Source organism: Camellia sinensis, chromosome 2 (assembly GCF_055761805.1).
Source record: "Camellia sinensis isolate YWXY chromosome 2, ASM5576180v1, whole genome shotgun sequence".
Classification (NCBI taxonomy): domain Eukaryota; kingdom Viridiplantae; phylum Streptophyta; class Magnoliopsida; order Ericales; family Theaceae; genus Camellia; species Camellia sinensis.
In genome coordinates, this window is record NC_138962.1 from 165,677,907 (window position 1) to 165,694,837 (window position 16,931).

Here is a 16,931-nt window from a genome sequence, read left to right on the forward strand (position 1 = left end):
TATCCAGTCTGTCCAAACAAACACACCCTAAGAGTTTGAAGAGACTTCTTACACCAAATCGAAGAGTGCGATGAGGGCTACGTTTATAACCGATTGGATCGTGTTTTCACCAACGTTGATTTCTAAGGTTTTCTTTCTCTTCATCTCCAAAGCTTGAGGTAAGGATAATTTTGAGTTATATATATATATATATATATATTTGCAAGTTTATACATGTTTTGAGTATTTTATCATATTTTGAGTTATGATTTTGGGTTGTTAAACCCTAGATGATGTTTGGAGTTAATTTCATCTATTTTTCTCAAAACTCTTGAGAATGTGAGTATGTTATAAGGTGTGGTTCTTGTTTTGGAAAAAAAAAAAAATTCAAAAATGGAACAAAAACCTTGTTTTAATAAAAACCTTAGAATTTGGAGATTTTGAAAAAAAGTTGTGAGATTGGCAAATTGATACTTGATAATTTACCATGTGAGTAAATGATAAAGGAAATTCTATAGTTGTATCAGATGAAGAGTTTTCATGAGAAAATGAGAAATTGTAGAATTTGAAAAACTTGAACTTCTTGTTGTTTTTGTGGAAGAACAAATGCTAAAAATGATGTTCAACATGTGGAGAATTCATTAATGTTGTTAATATTGTCTCTTTGACAAATATAATATAAAGTTATATTGATAAGAGATGTGGAATTTGATCACAATGGAGGATTGTGTGGATGAACTGAGAAATTTCAAGGCATTGATATAGAAATGTATAGCATTGACATTGTTGAGATGTTTAAATAGAACCTTATTGTTGCATTGGGCATTTGCATAGTCATTCCATTTTGTCATTGATACAATTGATTTCGAATATTGTATTTGATAATGCAGTTCGTCCCGGGTGGATGGGCTGGGCTGGTCCAAGCTCCTTGGGTCCCGACTCAGGCGGATGATTCCACTAGATGACCTGCACGCAAGTCCAAAAGGGAACGGGATAGTCCCCCAGTGAACCCTCCGGCGAAAGAATCAGTAGAGGAAGAAGGCAATGTAGAGAGAGAGAGAGAGAGAGAGAAAGAGATAGAAAAGCTTAACCTTCCTCTTGTCTTCCATCCTCGCTTATATCCTTTGGTAATCATTTCACTGTCTCTTGTGACGTGCCCCCCCTTCCGCCGAAAGCCTGTGCCGTAGCTTACCTTGTTCAGGGTGAGGGGGCTCTGTTCCGACGGGGAGGTGTTGTCGTAATAAATGCTGTGATGGGCCGCATTAATGGTGATGTGTTGTAGCAATAACTCTGCAGATCTTTGTCTGCTGATGTGGCCTGTGTTCCACCTGCCATGTGCCCGAATGGCATTGGCCCTCCATGTCCAGATGGCCTCCAGCTGTCCTGGGCTTTGCCAACCAGGTTATGCTATGGGTCCCAAGCGATGGGTTTGGGGTGGTTTGCTGTGGGCCGTAAGCCTTGCGGGCCTATCCATGTCAGTAGTCCCCCATTTCCGAGTGCAGCTTTAGCCCAACGAAGGGAATAGTAATAAGGAAGAGAAGTGCGAACCGAGTGGAGAGGCCGACCGTTAGCCGTGTCGACCGCAAGGGTGACCGAACGGGAGAAGCTGACCGTGAGGGTGGCCGAGCGGGAGGGGCCGACCGTGAGGCGTGCCGACCACGAGAGTGGCCGAGTGGAGAGGCCGACCGTTAGCCGTGCCGACCGCAAGGGGGACCGAGCGGGAGAAGCTGACCGTGATGGTGGCCGAGCGGGAGGGGTCGACCGTGAGGCGTGCCGACCGTTAGTGTCACGACCCGAACCCGCCCCCATGGGTTAAGGACGTAACCGGCCAGTAATCCTAAGATCACCTACGGCCTCAAACCAAAACAGACTTAACACATCAGAGTAAAGGGGACCAAAGGGAAGCCAAATTTAAAACTTTGTCCATAGAGCTGTGCTTACATGGCACATCAAAACAAACCATACATATGTACGTTAATAACTCACAACAAAAAGTGTAATGACATAAGATTCTATACAGACAGGATCATCCAAACTAAGTCAACCCATGAAAACTATACACAGACGTATTCAAAACTTTGCCGACCTGACAAAATGTAAATATATAACAAACGGGCGAAGACGGGTCTCGTGCGTGAGACACAAGGGCTGACTCTCTCAAAACCTTAGTTTCTCCATACAGACTTCACTGAGGCTGGGTCTGGACTTCTCTTGGCTCACCTACAAACACATGAATGAGCGTGAGCGAAAGCCCAGTGAATAATATCAAATCAAATACAGGAGTTACATAACAATGTAGAACAACGTGTTCCAAACGGCCTTAGGCCCAATTCCTATTTCTATTTAACAGATATATAACCATACGAAATTCAAATCAAGTGATTGTAGTTCCAAACATTCTGGCCTTTGGCCCATTCAGATTTCCATTCATGTCAAAACGGCCTTCGGCCCGTTCATTTACGTCAAAATGGCCTTCGGCCCATTCATTTCTATCAAAATGGCCTTCGGCCCATTCGTTTACGTCAAAACGGCCTTCAGCCCATACATTCATGTCAAAACAGCCTTCGGCCCACTCATTCATGTCAAACGACCTTAGGTCCATTCATATATGTCAAAACGGCCTTCGGCCCACTCATTCATGTCAAAACAACCTTCGGTCCACTCATTTCTATCAGAACGACCTTTGGTCCATTTATGTTTATCAGAACGACCTTTGGTCCATTTGTTTACATCAAAACGACCTTAGGTCCATTTATTTCTATCAGACAGAATGACCTTAGGTCCATTTATTCATATCGAAACGACCTTTGGTCCATTCATCTCTATCAAAACGACCTCTGGTCCATTCATTTCTATCAAAACGACCATAGGTCCAATTACTTTCATGTCAGACTTTTGCCCACAATCCCAATCAGCAATTCCAGCAATTCATAAAGCTTATGAGGGAATAAACAATTGGACATTCACAATTATTCGAATATCGATATTACTCACAGTGATCGGCTTGTGGATTCGCCCTGGAGCTTGACCCTACACGTTTCATGAACACAAAAGGGTCATTAACAGTTCAATCCGTTCTTTAATTCACATATTCCTCTTTAGGCTTTATTATTATCTCATTAACTCATTTACAATGCTTAACATATGCCTAAGAGTGCTTGCAACTGAAAGAGAACGAAAAACAGAACACAAAATGCAAAAACAGAATTTCAGAAAATAGGGTCCCCGCTCGAGCGTGGACTTCCCCGCTCGAGCGGACCCTTAGGTCTGCAAAAGTACTGGTTGCCTTCAATTCCAGCTCGAGCGTGAGCTCGGCCGCTCGAGCGTACTGCCTGTCTACATAGCTCCCCGCTCGAGCGTCAACTTCCTCGCTCGAGCGGGAACCATGTCTGCAGAAAATGTTGGGAGCTCGATTTCTCTGCTCGAGCGGCACTTCATCCGCTCGAGCGGACATCGAAAATCTGGGTTTTCCAGATTGAGTTCTTAAGCTTCATTTCGACATTCAAAGGCTCTAAATGCATGATTTCGGTCCAAACTTCACATAATTATGTATTAACATGGTACAAACATAGAATTACAACATATTGAAGCTCAATTTCATAATTTATCTACATGCATGGCTCATTTTTCCACCAACTCATTACCAATGTAACCATTTCATGCATTCAAAGCTTCTACTTCCATGGATTGTACATGCATGTGATGAATTAGCCACATTCTCAACTTGGATAACCCAAATGGTGATCAAAACAGGAGTTTCAACCAAAACTCTACATGAATCATGCACTTTAAGCTTATACATGCTATTTCAAAACATTTCCTTACATGCATGCATATATCAAGCTTTAATCCAACAAAACCCATTCAATTTCATCATACTCAGTTAAATTCATGTTCTTTATTCTTATTCAACTCTGAATTTACAAAATTACTCACCAAAGAGCTTTAATCTTCACAACTATGGTTAATTCTTGAGCTAGCCTTCAAGACTCCAAAGCTTCAAGAGCAAACTTAGATGATTTCCCCCTTTCTCTCTCAATTTCGGGTCTCTCACTCTCTCTGGAGAGTTTAATCAGCCAAAGTCACATAAGGGAAGGAATTGAGGGTGTAGTGCCCTTTTACATCAAACCCCACTATTCCAAAATAATAATAATAAACAATTAGGCACTAAATTATCAATTTAATCAACTTAATCTGACCCGAATCAATTTCTAATTAAATTTCACCGTAGGCTCTAAAAATTATGCCAATCACAACGGCGTAATCAAATTCGGGTTCTGTGGCCGATAAGGCCTCCAATTTAATTTCCGAAGCGGTAGAATCAAACAGATATTCCTACGGTGAACAGATAGAAATTCAAAACCACATATTTTCACATAATGGCATACAAAACCATGCTAAACACATAACCATAAACAAATTAAAGACCAATTAGCATAATACAGAACAGGGATGTCACAGTTAGGGTGGCCGAGCGGGAGGGATCGACCGCGAGGCGTGCCGACCGCGAGGGTGGCCGAGTGAGAGGGGTTGATCGTTAGCCGTGTCGACCGGGACGGCGCGGGGCTCAAGAAGAGAGGGGGGGTGGGGTGGTGCCATGTGATGATGTGAAATGGAAATGACAGGGTAAGGGGAGGGGACAGTGCATCGCGTCCACACACGTGGCAATATCGTGGGGAAAGTGAAGCGTTGGAGCAGAAATGAAACGATAGGTCACGAGGGGGGTTTTGAAAAGGCGGTTTTGGCGGTTGATTTGAAAGGTTTTGAAACGGGCGAAAATTAATGTGGATCCATGGAATACGGGCAAACCGTGGGTTTTTGGTATAATGCGCTTCACCTACCTTTTTACAAAAATACAAAATACCCAAGTGTTAATTCCTTCATTGCGTACGACACACCTGTGAAACATTTTCTCAACTTCCTTGCTCCTGCGTCAGAAGTGATTTGTAAGCAAACCCTAAAAATGGCACAAGAAGAAGTGGTCAATGTGAGGTGGACCCTCTGGGAGACGATGATGCAGAGGAGCTAGCAGCGTGATATAGGACGGAGACACGAATGGTGGGGGTGGGGGAACCGGTGGGAGAATCGCAGGCGTCGGCCCTGATATTGGCTCCAAGGACAATAAGCCAGGTAGAGCCAGATCAATGGCACACTAAGGCGGACAAATCCACACTTACTGCGGCGGAGTTGGAGGCTATCAGGGAAAGATACCAGATTCCGGCGGAGGTGGAGTTATTGCTGCCAACATCAAGGGAAAGGCCGTCTGATGCTAGGCCAGGGAAGTTTTCCCTTTACGAGGAAGCGCTAAAAGGTGGGCTGAGGTTGCCACTGCCCCAAGTGGTGGTTGACGTGCTGAATCGCCTAGAGGTAGCGCCGGGGCAATTGATGCCCAATGCATGGAAGATTCTGCTGGCCTGTGCGAGCGCGTGGCCCAAGGCGAATGGAGGGGAGGCCATGGCGGTAGACGAGTTCTTTTCATGTTACAAGGCGTCGGGGCAACAAGAGACGTGGGTCACCCTACAGGCGGTGATGGGGAGGGGATTGCTGGCGGGGCTGTCGACATCGATCAAGGGGTGGCGGCCACGATGGTTCTACGTGTCTGCTAATGGGGGAGTGGGGGTGCGCACTATCTGGAAGGTGCCCACTAGGTCGATGGAGTCGAGACTAGGGGCAGTGGCGGAAGAGAGGGTGAAGAGAGTGAAGAAGTGGAGGGAGAGGGAGAAGGCCAAATGGGACGAGCTTGTCCAGCTGTCCGCATTGTTTGAGGCGGGGTTGGGGCCACAGCCGAAGGGTGGAGACCTCGACCGAGCCAAATTGGAGGCGAGGAGAGAGGTTCAAGAAGTAGAGGATCAGGCCATACTTGCCAAGGCCGCAAAGTTGAAGGAAACGCGAAGAGACCGGCCGCCTCAACCGATCGCGCGGGAGAGGATCCGACCGCGCCCCAGAGGGAGAACAGGCCAGAAAGGAGGGGGAGGCTCTGAAAAAGAAGAAGAAGAAGAGGAGTGCCCCAGAGGGAGCCGCAGATGAGTCGGGGGCCTAGAGGGCTAAGGTGGCCCCAACTGAGGCGGAGGTCCCTGTGGCCAGGGATGCCCCAGAGGTGGTGGAGGTCATCCCAACAGTGGAGGTTGTGGAGATTGCTCCAACAGTGCAAGTAGAGGCTGGGCTGACTGAGGCGGCGCCGAGCGGAAGGGAGCAGAGCAAAAAGGGGCCCGCCCACTAGGAAGGAAGGGTTCGTTTGGCTACGGCAATCTATCACGCGCGCGCGGTAGCTGGAAGGTTGGAGGGAGAAGAAGGCCCAGCCAGGGCAGGGGCAGACCGCTTGGTGAAAATTGTGGAGGAGACAGCTCTGCGCGCGGCATCAGGATATAATGAAGCTGACTTGTTGAGGGGGTTATGCTCTGCCCAGGTGGAGGTAACTACCTTGGCAGGGGCCCTTCTTAGGAAGGCAGGGGCTGCCAAGTTGAAGGCTGAAGAGGCCAAGGCCCAGTTGGCCAAGTTAAAGAAGGAGAGCGCCGACTGGAAGACTGCCCATGCTGAACTGCAAGCAGTCAAGTTGGAGCTAGAGGACGCACGCCGTAGGGTCGTGTCACTCCAGTTCCAACTGGCTGGCGAACAGAAGAAGTTGGAGAAGTCTGAAAGGGCCTGCGCCGTTGCGATCGAGCGGCATGAAGAGGCCATGAGCAGCAACGAAGAGCTGGTCAGGCAAAAAGATGAGGCAGATGCCAGAATTGGGGACCTGTTGAAGGGGTTGGAGGATGAACGCGTCAAAGCAGAGGAGGAGAAGGGGAGGCTGATGAGGGAGTTGGAAACAGAGAAGGCGATGGCGGAGATGGAGAGTCTGAAGAAGGGGGTGGAAGAGGAGAGGGCGACGGCGGCTGTTGAAAGGGGGACCCTGCAGAGAGAGCTGGACGAAGAGAGGGCGAATGCGGCTTCTGAGAGGGCGGCCTACCCTGATCTGTGCATCGCAGCGGTGGAGCAATACAAAGGGTCTCCCGAATTTCAAATGGCGGTAGATGCCGCAGTCGCCAGGAGTCTGGCTGGTCAAGAATCTGGGGGGGTGGGCCCATCAAGGACGACTGCTGGAGGTAGGACAGAGGCAGAGGTGATTGAGAGCTTCCAGCAGTCAGACTTCTACAAGCACGAAATGGCCGAGTTCTGGGACAGAGGTTGGAAGATGTTCAAACGCAGAGCTGAAGAGCTGTTCCCACACTTGGACCTGAGTAGTGTAACGATAGGTGAAGATGATGTGGCCCAGACCCCCCTGGACGAGGGCATTGAAGAGGAAGAGCTGGTGTCCAGCGAGGAGGAATAACCAAGAAGAAGAAGAGCTGTTCAATCTCTGTGTTTGTTTTTTGTTGTTGGTTTTTTTTTTTTTTTTTTTTTTGTAATGAACTGGTGTACACATTGTAAGTGAATGAATGAATGAAGAATTTTATTGTAATGAACTTGTGCACAAATGTTATTTCGTTTATGCTGTTAGTTGATTGTGTGGGCTTGTATTGTCCAAAATGAATGAAGTCTTGTTATAAAAACTGGTAAAAAACATTGTGCAATAAAAATTTCGTGCAAAGTTAAGTTTGAAGTTCCTCCCTACAGAGTGAGATTGGAGTTGTATGAAAATTGAAAGGATGATAGTGGTTGATTGAAAAATTGGATTAGGAAATTGTAGAAAATAATATTCAAGTGGCGTTAGTACTTCCAGTTTAATAAGTACGGATGAAGAATCCACGGATGAGGACAAAGGGTAGGTTGCAAATTATAACTAAACAGTTAATTGTAAACTTGTAGATGAGAGTTTGGAGAAATGAACTGGGTGGGGTGGTAGATAATCTGATTAGTAAATGAAATACGTGAGAACATGTTTGGGTGCTCGGTCTGGCCGAGGCTTGGAAGTGCTCAGTCTGGTTGAGGCTTTGGGTGCTCGGTCTGGCCGAGGCTTGGAAGTGCTCAGTCTGGTTGAGGCTTTGGGTGCTCGGTCTGGCCGAGGCTTGGAAGTACTCGGTCTGGCTAAGGCTTTGGGTGCTCGGTCTGGCTGAGGCTTAGAAGTGCTCAGTCTGGGCAAGCCTTTGAAGTGCTCAGTCTGGCTGAGGCTTTGAGTGCTCAGGCTGGCCGAGGCTTTGAAGTGCTCAGTCTGGCTGAGGCTTTGAGTGCTCAGTCTGGGCGAGCCTTGGAAGTGCTCAGTCTTGCTGAGGCTTTGGGTGCTCGGTCTGGCCGAGGCTTGGAAGTGCTCAGTCTGGCTGAGGCTTTGAGTGCTTGGGCTGGCCGAGGCTTTGAAGTGCTCAGTGTGGCTGAGGCTTTGAGTGCTCGGTCTGGGCGAGGCTTGGAAGTGCTCAGTCTGGCTGAGGCTTTGAGTGCTCGGTCTGGGCGAGCCTTGGTAGTGCTCAGTCTAGCTGAGGCTTTGAAGCGCTGCAAGTGAAAGTGTCATGGGAGTGACATACAGACAATTGAATTATGAAAGCTGAGAACTTCAGTCAGAATTTGCATTACGTGTTAAAGAGGAAAATACAACAATATTGACAATACAAAAGTGTGAACTTATTGATAGTAACGCTTCAAATGTTCTGCATTCCAGGGATGGGGGAGGTCTCGGCCTTCCATGTCCTGAAGTCGGTAAGTGTCTGGTCGTGGTCGGGCTTTCACAATGTAGGGCCCCTCCCATTTGGCTGCCAGTTTGCCCTCGGTTGGATTCTTTGTGGCAAGAGTCGCTTCTCTCAAGACAAGGTCCCCTTCAGAGAACTCTCGTGGTCGAACTCTGCGGTTGTAGTGTGTTCTCATTTTCTGTTGGTACGAAGCCAATCTGACAGCAGCAGTCTCTCTAAGCTCTTCGATGAGGTCCAGGTCTGCTCGACGGAGCTCTTCGGTTGAGGCGATATCCGGATGTAAGATCCTGGGGGTGGGCAGACCGACTTCGACCGGAATAACCGCCTCAGCGCCATATGTTAGGCAAAAAGGGGTTTCCCCAGTGGGAGTGCGGGCAGTGGTTCGGTAAGCCCAGAGTACATTTGGTAGTTCCTCAGCCCAAAGGCCTTTAGCAGCTTCGAGCTTAGTTTTGATGATTTTCAGAAGGGAACGGTTGGTGACCTCAACTTGGCCGTTTGCTTGGGGGTGACCGGGGGAAGAGAAGCATGGTTGAATCTGGAGATCTGCACAAAATTTTCTGTACTTCGCGTTATCGAATTGTTTGCCGTTGTCAAAGATGATAGTTTGAGAGATGCCAAATCGGCAAACGATCGATTGCCAGATAAACCTGGTGGTGTTCCGCTCGGTGATTGTGGCAAGGGGTTCAGCCTCGACCCACTTGGTGAAGTAATCAATGGCGACAATCGCGAATTTGGTCTGGCCGCGACCAGTGGGAAGTGGACCAACCAAGTCGATCCCCCATTTGGCAAACGGATAAGGGCTGCAGAGTGTGATTAACTCTGTAGGAGGAGCATGGGGATGTTGGTGAAACGTTGACATTTATCGCATTTGAGCACGAAATCGGTCGCATCCTGATTAAGAGTTGGCCAAAAATACCCAGTACGGAGTATCTTCTGGGCAAGGGACCTGCCGCCTGAATGATTACCACAAATTCCCTCATGGATCTCCTGCATGACATAGGTTGCTTGAGCTGGATTGAGGCACCGTAGATATGGCCGGGAAAAGCCGCGCTTGTACAATATACCGTCGACAATGATGTAATTGGATGCTCGGGATCGGACTTTGGCTGCCTGCTGTTGGTCGTCTGGGAGTGTCCCTGCAGTCAAGAATAGGAGAATGTCGGATGCCCAAGGGATGGGTTCGTTTTGGATGAACTGTACAGCTTGCAGGTCGGGTGAAATGGCCGGGTGGTGTAGATATTCGAGGCGGACATCATGGCTGAGATTAGGATGGTCAGCAGAGGCCAACTGAGCCATCTCATCTGCTTTGGAGTTTTCTGCCCGAGGAATGTGCCTGATGTGGAAGGTATTGAAGAGGCGAGCAAGGGGGAGTGCCATGTCCCTATAAGCTCGCATTGTGTCTTCCTTGGCATCGAAGTCCCCCGTTATCTGACCGACGATGAGCTGGGAGTCGCTGAATACTCGGAGATGGCTGACCCCAATGTCCTTGGCAAGGTGGAGTCCTGATATCAATGCCTCATACTCAGCCTCATTGTTGCTTGCTTCAAACAGGAAACGGAGGGCACATTTGAAGTAGCCGCCCTCGGGGGAGGTGAAGATGAGGCCGGCACCACTTCCTTCTCTTCGAGACGATCCGTCGACATTGAGAGTCCAAGAATGAGGATCTTCTGGCTCTGTTGGAGTTGGTGGGAGCGGAAAGGTAGTGGTCGGGGTCGGATTGGTGAACTCTAGGATGAAGTCAGCTACAGTCTGTCCCTTGATTGCTGTCCGAGGGCAGTAGGAGATGTCGAACTGGCTGAGTTCTACTAACCACTGCATCAGTCTACCTGAGAGTTCTGGTTGCTGCATGACCTTTTTCAGGGGCTGGTCGGTCAGGACCACTATGGAGTGGACTTGGAAGTATGGGCGGAGACGTCTGGAGGCAATGACCAAGGCCAGGGACAGTTTTTCTAGTAAGGGGTAGTTCTGCTCCGCTCCCCTGAGAGCCCGACTGATGTAATAGACCGGCCGTTGGATTGAGCCATCTTCTCTGAGGAGAGCTGTACTGACTGCGGTGCTCGATACTGCTAAGTAGAGGAAGAGGGGCTCGCCCGTGATTGCTTGGGAAAGAAGGGGAGGGTTGGCCATGCATTGCTTTAACTGTTGGAAAGCCTCTTCGGATTCAGCTGTCCATTCAAAAGTCTGCCGAAGAACTTTAAAGAAGGGTAGGCACTTATCTGTTGCACGGGAAATGAAGCGGTTGAGGGCCGCCACTCGGCTGGTCAGTCTTTGAACTTCTTTGACCGTCCTAGGCGACTGCATCTCAATCAAGGCCTTGATCTTCTCAGGGTTAGCTTCAATGCCGCGCTGACTGACCATAAAACCCAAAAATTTTCCAGATCCTACGCCGAAGGCGCACTTCTCTGGGTTGAGCTTCATTTGGTACTTGCGCAAGGTAGCGAAGGTTTCTCGTAAGTCAGTGAGGTGATCGGAGGAGTATTTGCTTTTGACTAGCATGTCATCGACGTAGACTTCCATATTTCGACCTATTTGGTGATGGAAGACGGCATTAACCAGCCGTTGATAGGTGGCCCCGGCATTCTTCAACCCGAACGGCATTACACAATAGTGGTAGGTACCTCGGTCGGTAATAAATGATGTGTGTTCCCGATTAGATGTGTGCATCAGGATTTGGTTGTACCCAGAAAAGGCGTCCATGAAGCTGAGCATTTGATGACCGGCCGTGGCGTCGACCAGCAGATCTATGCGGGGAAGGGGGTAGCTGTCTTTGGGGCAAGCTCGGTTTAGGTCAGAGTAATCGACACAGAGTCGCCATTTGCCATTGTGTTTGCGGATGAGGACCACGTTGGACAACCATCTAGGGTAGTCCACATTCTTGATGAATTGGGCCTCGAGGAGCTTGTCAACTTTTGCGGCTATAAGAGTGTTGCGCTCCGGGTGGAAAATGCGTTGCTTCTGGCGGTGGGGTCGAAAGTGGGGTTCGATGCTGAGGCTATGGGTTATGAAGGAGGGGTCAATGCCTGGCATGTCAGAATAGGTCCAGGCGAATACATCTCTGTGCTCGGTCAGGAGAGCGGTAAGGTCGGCCTTGGCTTGGGAAGGTAGTTGGCTGCCAATTTTGGCAGTTTTGATTGGGTTGGTAGGATCAATGTTAACTTCAACAAGTTCCTGCACGAGTTCACCTCTGACCAGCTCGTCCTCGTCTCGGGCGTCAAGCCCTTCGATGACCATGGCCTCTTTTAGCTTGACTTCTTTGAGTGAGGCGACATAACACTCCCTTGCCACTGTCTGTTCTCCTTTAACAGTTCCGACACCAAGATCGGTAGGAAATTTGATGGCAAGGTGATAGATGGATGTGATGGCTTGGAAGGCGTTTAGGGTTGTGCGGCCAAGGATGATGTTGTAAGCAGAGGGGCAGTCGACCACAAGGAAGGTGAGCAACTTAGTGGTCTGCCTCGGGTGTTCACCAATGGTGATAGGTAGATCGATGGAGCCGATGGAGGTCACACGGTCGCCGGTGAAACCGACCAGAGGGGTTTGGAGAAGAGACAAGCTTTCTTCCCCAATCTTGAGCTGGCGGAAGCAATTGAGGAAGATGATATCTGAAGAGCTGCCGTTGTCTATGAGGACTCGTCTGACCTTGTAGTTGGAAAGGATGACGGAAATGACAAGGGGGTCATCATGTGGGTAACGGACTCCTGCACAGTCGGTGTCGGTGAAGGTGATGGGTTCGATCCACTGTTTTGACTGTTTGGGAGGTCGGTCCACCGTCGCCACTGCTTTGTCTGAGCCCTGCCTGATTTTTCTGAGCTCTGCCTTCTGAGCCGAGCGGGATGGTCCCCCGCAAGCAAGGCCGCCTGAAATGACTCTGATTTCTTCGACTGGTGGAGGGGGATTGCCTGGAGGCCGAGGCTGTGGTGGTGGGCGATCGTGGCCTTGGTTAGGTGGGGCTTGATTGCGGGGTGGTGTGTGTCGGCGATTGTTCCTGGGAAGGTCGGTTCTTTGCCTCTGTTGAGGGCGGGTGTCTGTGAATCGGCTGAGGCGGCCCTGGCGTATGAAGGTCTCGATCTGATCTTTGAGGTTAATACACTCGTCGGTGGTATGGCCATGGTCTTGGTGGAAACGGCAGTACTTGGACTGATCTTTGCGATTGGAAGGGTTTCGTGAAGGCAGGGGCCATTTGAGGGGGTAGTCCCGCTGGATCTGATTGAGGACATGCTCCATGGGGGAGTTGAGTGGTGTGTACCGCTCGAACCGACCGGGCGGTCGGGTCGGAGCCGATCGGTCGGCTCGGAGGGGTCAGTCATTATAGTGGGGTGTTTGGCTATTATACTGGGCGGTTCTGGGTTCTGAGTCTTTCCTCTTGTCTCTAGGGGTTGGATTTTTAGTGATCGGCTCTTGCCGAGCAGCCAGGGAATCTTCTGCATTCATGTATTTTTGGGCTTTGGATAGTAAGGCAGCCATGGTGGTTGGAGGGTTTTTGGAGAGGGAGAAAAGAAAATCGGATGACTGCAGGCCGGCCATGAAAGCCGTAAGGATGACCTTGTCGTCATTCTCCGCTACTTGAAGGGCTTCGGTGTTGAAGCGGGTGACGAAGCTGCGGAACGACTCCCCCTCGGTCTGACGGATTAAGGAGTTGGGTGACTGGGCGTCTCTAACGCTGGGCTCCGATAAAATGGCTCAAGAAAGAGTCACTGAGGTGTTGAAAGGTGGAGACGGAGTCCGCCGGTAACTGGCTAAACCACAACCAAGCTGATCCCTTCAGTGTCACGGGAAAAGCTCGGCACATGATCTCGTCAGGGAAGGCATGGAGGATCATGAGGGTGCGGTAGGTTTCCAGATGGTCGACTGGGTCCGTCATGCCATTGAAGGAGTCAATGGTGGGCATTTTGAACTTGGCAGGCAATGGTTTGTCGCGGATGGAGGCGACAAAAGGCAAGTTGGTGGTGACTGAGGGCTTGTGCTGAATGTTCTGCATGACCCCTTGTAGTTGGAGCTTCATAGCTCGGAGTTCAGCGTCCTAGAGGGGAATGTTGTCGCCATGGTCGGTCAGTGGGGGCTGGACACTGCTGGCTTCCCCCTCAGGGTCTAGTGCCACGACTGACGGGCGTAGAGGTGGAGGTGGTAGGCTCATATGTGGAGGAGAAGAGGGTTATAAACCTTCTGGGTTGAGAGGAGGGGGTTGTGGAGCGGTGTGGCCCGGGGTTCTTTCCTGGTTGGGTGGAATATCTGGAGGTGGGACGGGGAGCTTTCTTTGGAGTAAGGCACTGATCAGGGCCTGGTTTTGCTCGGCCATGCGGTTAATGCTGTTAGTAAGTTCGATGATGTATTGTGGCGGGTTGTTTGGGTCTGTTTGATGATCGGCGGTATTATGGTGAGAAGCCATGGACCTAGTCGTGACCATACACCTGGACGGGTGAGAGGAAAAGGTAACGGTGAGAAAGGAGGGCTCCGGCGATAGTGAACACAACTAACGCACGAATAAACCACAGAGTTCCCACAGACGGCGCCAACTGATAATGCAGTTCGTCTCGGGTGGATGGGCTGGGCTGGTCCAAGCTCCTTGGGTCCCGACTCAGGCGGATGATTCCACCAGATGACCTGCACGCATGTCCAAAGGGGAACGGGGTAGTCCCCTAGTGAACCCTCCGGCGAGAGAATCAGTAGAGGAAGAAGGCAATGTAGAGAGAGAGAGAGAGAGAGAGAGAGAGAGAGAAAGAGATAGAAAAGCTTAACCTTCCTCTTGTCTTCCATCCTCGCTTATATCCTTTGGTAATCATTTCACTGTCTCTTGTGACATGCCCCCCCTTCTGCCAAAAGCCTGTGCCGTAGCTTACCTTGTTCAGGGTGAGGGGGCTCTGTTCCGACGGGGAGGTGTTGTCGTAATAAATGTTGTGATGGGCTGCATTAATGGTGATGTGTTGTGGCAATAACTCTGCAGATCTTTGTCTGCTGATGTGGCCTGTGTTCCACCTGCCATGTGCCCGAATGGCATTGGCCCTCCATGTCCAGATGGCCTCCAGCTGTCCTGGGCTTTGCCAATCGGGTTATGCTATGGGTCCCAAGCGATGGGTTTGGGGTGGTTTGCTGTGGGCCGTAAGCCTTACGGGCCTATCCATGTCAGTATTAGAAAAAATGTATTGTTTTCAGGAAGAAAATTGTTTTGTGAAACAAGATCATATTGATTTGTTTTTAGGATAAACACGTTGGTAAGTCCAAATAAGGGGTATAGTTGGTATTGGTTAAGTTGGCTTGACTGTCCATGGTAAAAGACCAAAAACACACGTGGAGGAGGTACCACGTGCCTTCCGATTAGCAACCAATGAAGTGGGGATTCGGTAGTGCTTGTTATGCCTACTTGCAAACACCAACCTAGGGATTACTTGAGTCGTATTTACCTCCCCCTTTGAACTACATTGAAATTATTGAAAGTTTTTGAACATGGCATGCAATATGCATTCATCCCAGAAATTGTATAAAATGTATATACTTTGTGAAGATTTTCCTACTGGGGCTTTGTACTCACTCCTATGGGATTTTGTACAAGAAATGATGTGGTGATTCCGTCGAATTAGAGGTGATGGATATGTTTTGAGAGCACAAGGCCCTTTTTTTTTTTTTTTTTTTGTAATTATTTTTGACAAGCCAAGGGCTTTATGTGTATAGGTTTGAAACCACTTTTGTGTAACCGGGATTAAGCCTTAGAATTTGTAGCCCTTAAGGGTATTAATTCGTACTAAACTTCCTTGCTACATGTTATAAATTCATATTTTAATAATGTTGAATATATATAACCGCATATGGGGCATTTTTTTGTAAATCTCTTGATGGTTAATGAATTACAAATGTTGGAGATTTGAAGATGATGTTAATATTGTGATTTACTTACGTTTACATTAAACAATGGAAGTTAGTGAATCCTTATTGTGTAAATTTTCGAGACGTGACATTTAGTATGTGTTTGGATAATGATCGTGCAATGAGTGATTATTTTTGTTGATATTTTTGGATGGTTATCATGTGATAGATGATTGTACTTCTTGTTAACCAATATTTTTAGATGATTATCATCTAATGCATGATTATTAGGCTTTGTAACACCCCAAATTGTTAACATATGATAACGCAAATGAACTCATCAATAATCATCAATCCTCATTAATCATGAATCATTTACAATTAAAGAATCATATAATTTCCAATCAAGCTTTTCATACATGTATATTTATGACATTTATTCAAGAGATGTAAGGGTTCCACACGCCATTATGCTTTTATAATTTCTAAGACAATATTTGGCAACATGTAACGAGAATTCAATAAAAATTAAAATACAAAATAATGCCCCCATAGGCTATATGTTTCGAGACTTAAGCCTAGTTACAGGTAAATGGCTTTCTAACCTATACAAATATAGCCATTGGCTTATCAACGTAACAACAACAAGACATAAGAGCCTCGTGCTCCCAAAACAATTCTCCACGCCTATACTTTGGTAGTATCACAACAGCTTTTTTTGCAACAAATCCACTAGGTGGCACAAAACCTAGTAGAGAATTTTTAACAAAGTATGTATGTTTTATACAGTCTCATGAGATGGATACACATGTCATGCCATGCTCAAAATAGTTTTTCTCTTCTGAAAATCTCATGTGCAATGCTCATTAAAAAATATAACCAATCTAATGATTATCATATATCAACAATGGATAGTAAATACGACTCAGGCAAATCCCCAAGATTAGTGTTTGCAAGTAGGCGTATCAAGTATTACCAAATCCTGCCTTGCCAGCTACTAACTGCAGGGCTTAGGCACTTACACCTACGTGTTTCTAGTCTTACACCAAGGATACTCGGGCCAACTTAATTCTCAAACTACACCCCCTATTCGAATTTCCCACCGTATTTACCCAAAAATAGTTCAATAACAATATTTGCTCCATAAAATCATTTCCATTTAAAAAGTGATCTTAACAATGCCAGTTCAAAAGAAAACAATGAACATGAAATGAAATGCCAATGTAATATATATCTATATTAATGCCTTGGACTTTCTCAAATTTTCTCATTTCATCCATATAATATTCCATTGTCATCAAGTTCCACAGATCTACTCAATATACATGTATATAATATATATTCCAAGAGATAGACAAAAACACATTGTAGCTTGCTTTTCGTGCTTCTTTCGGATACGATTAGCCCTACAGTTCGGACTCCCATGGTTTTGAATATGATTTCACAAGTGTAATGTGAAATAGAGAAACACAAATGAGTCCAAATCCAACAAATTTTTTGAAAAATCGATATTTGAATCAAATGCCAAAAATGGACTGTTTTGCCAGATTACAG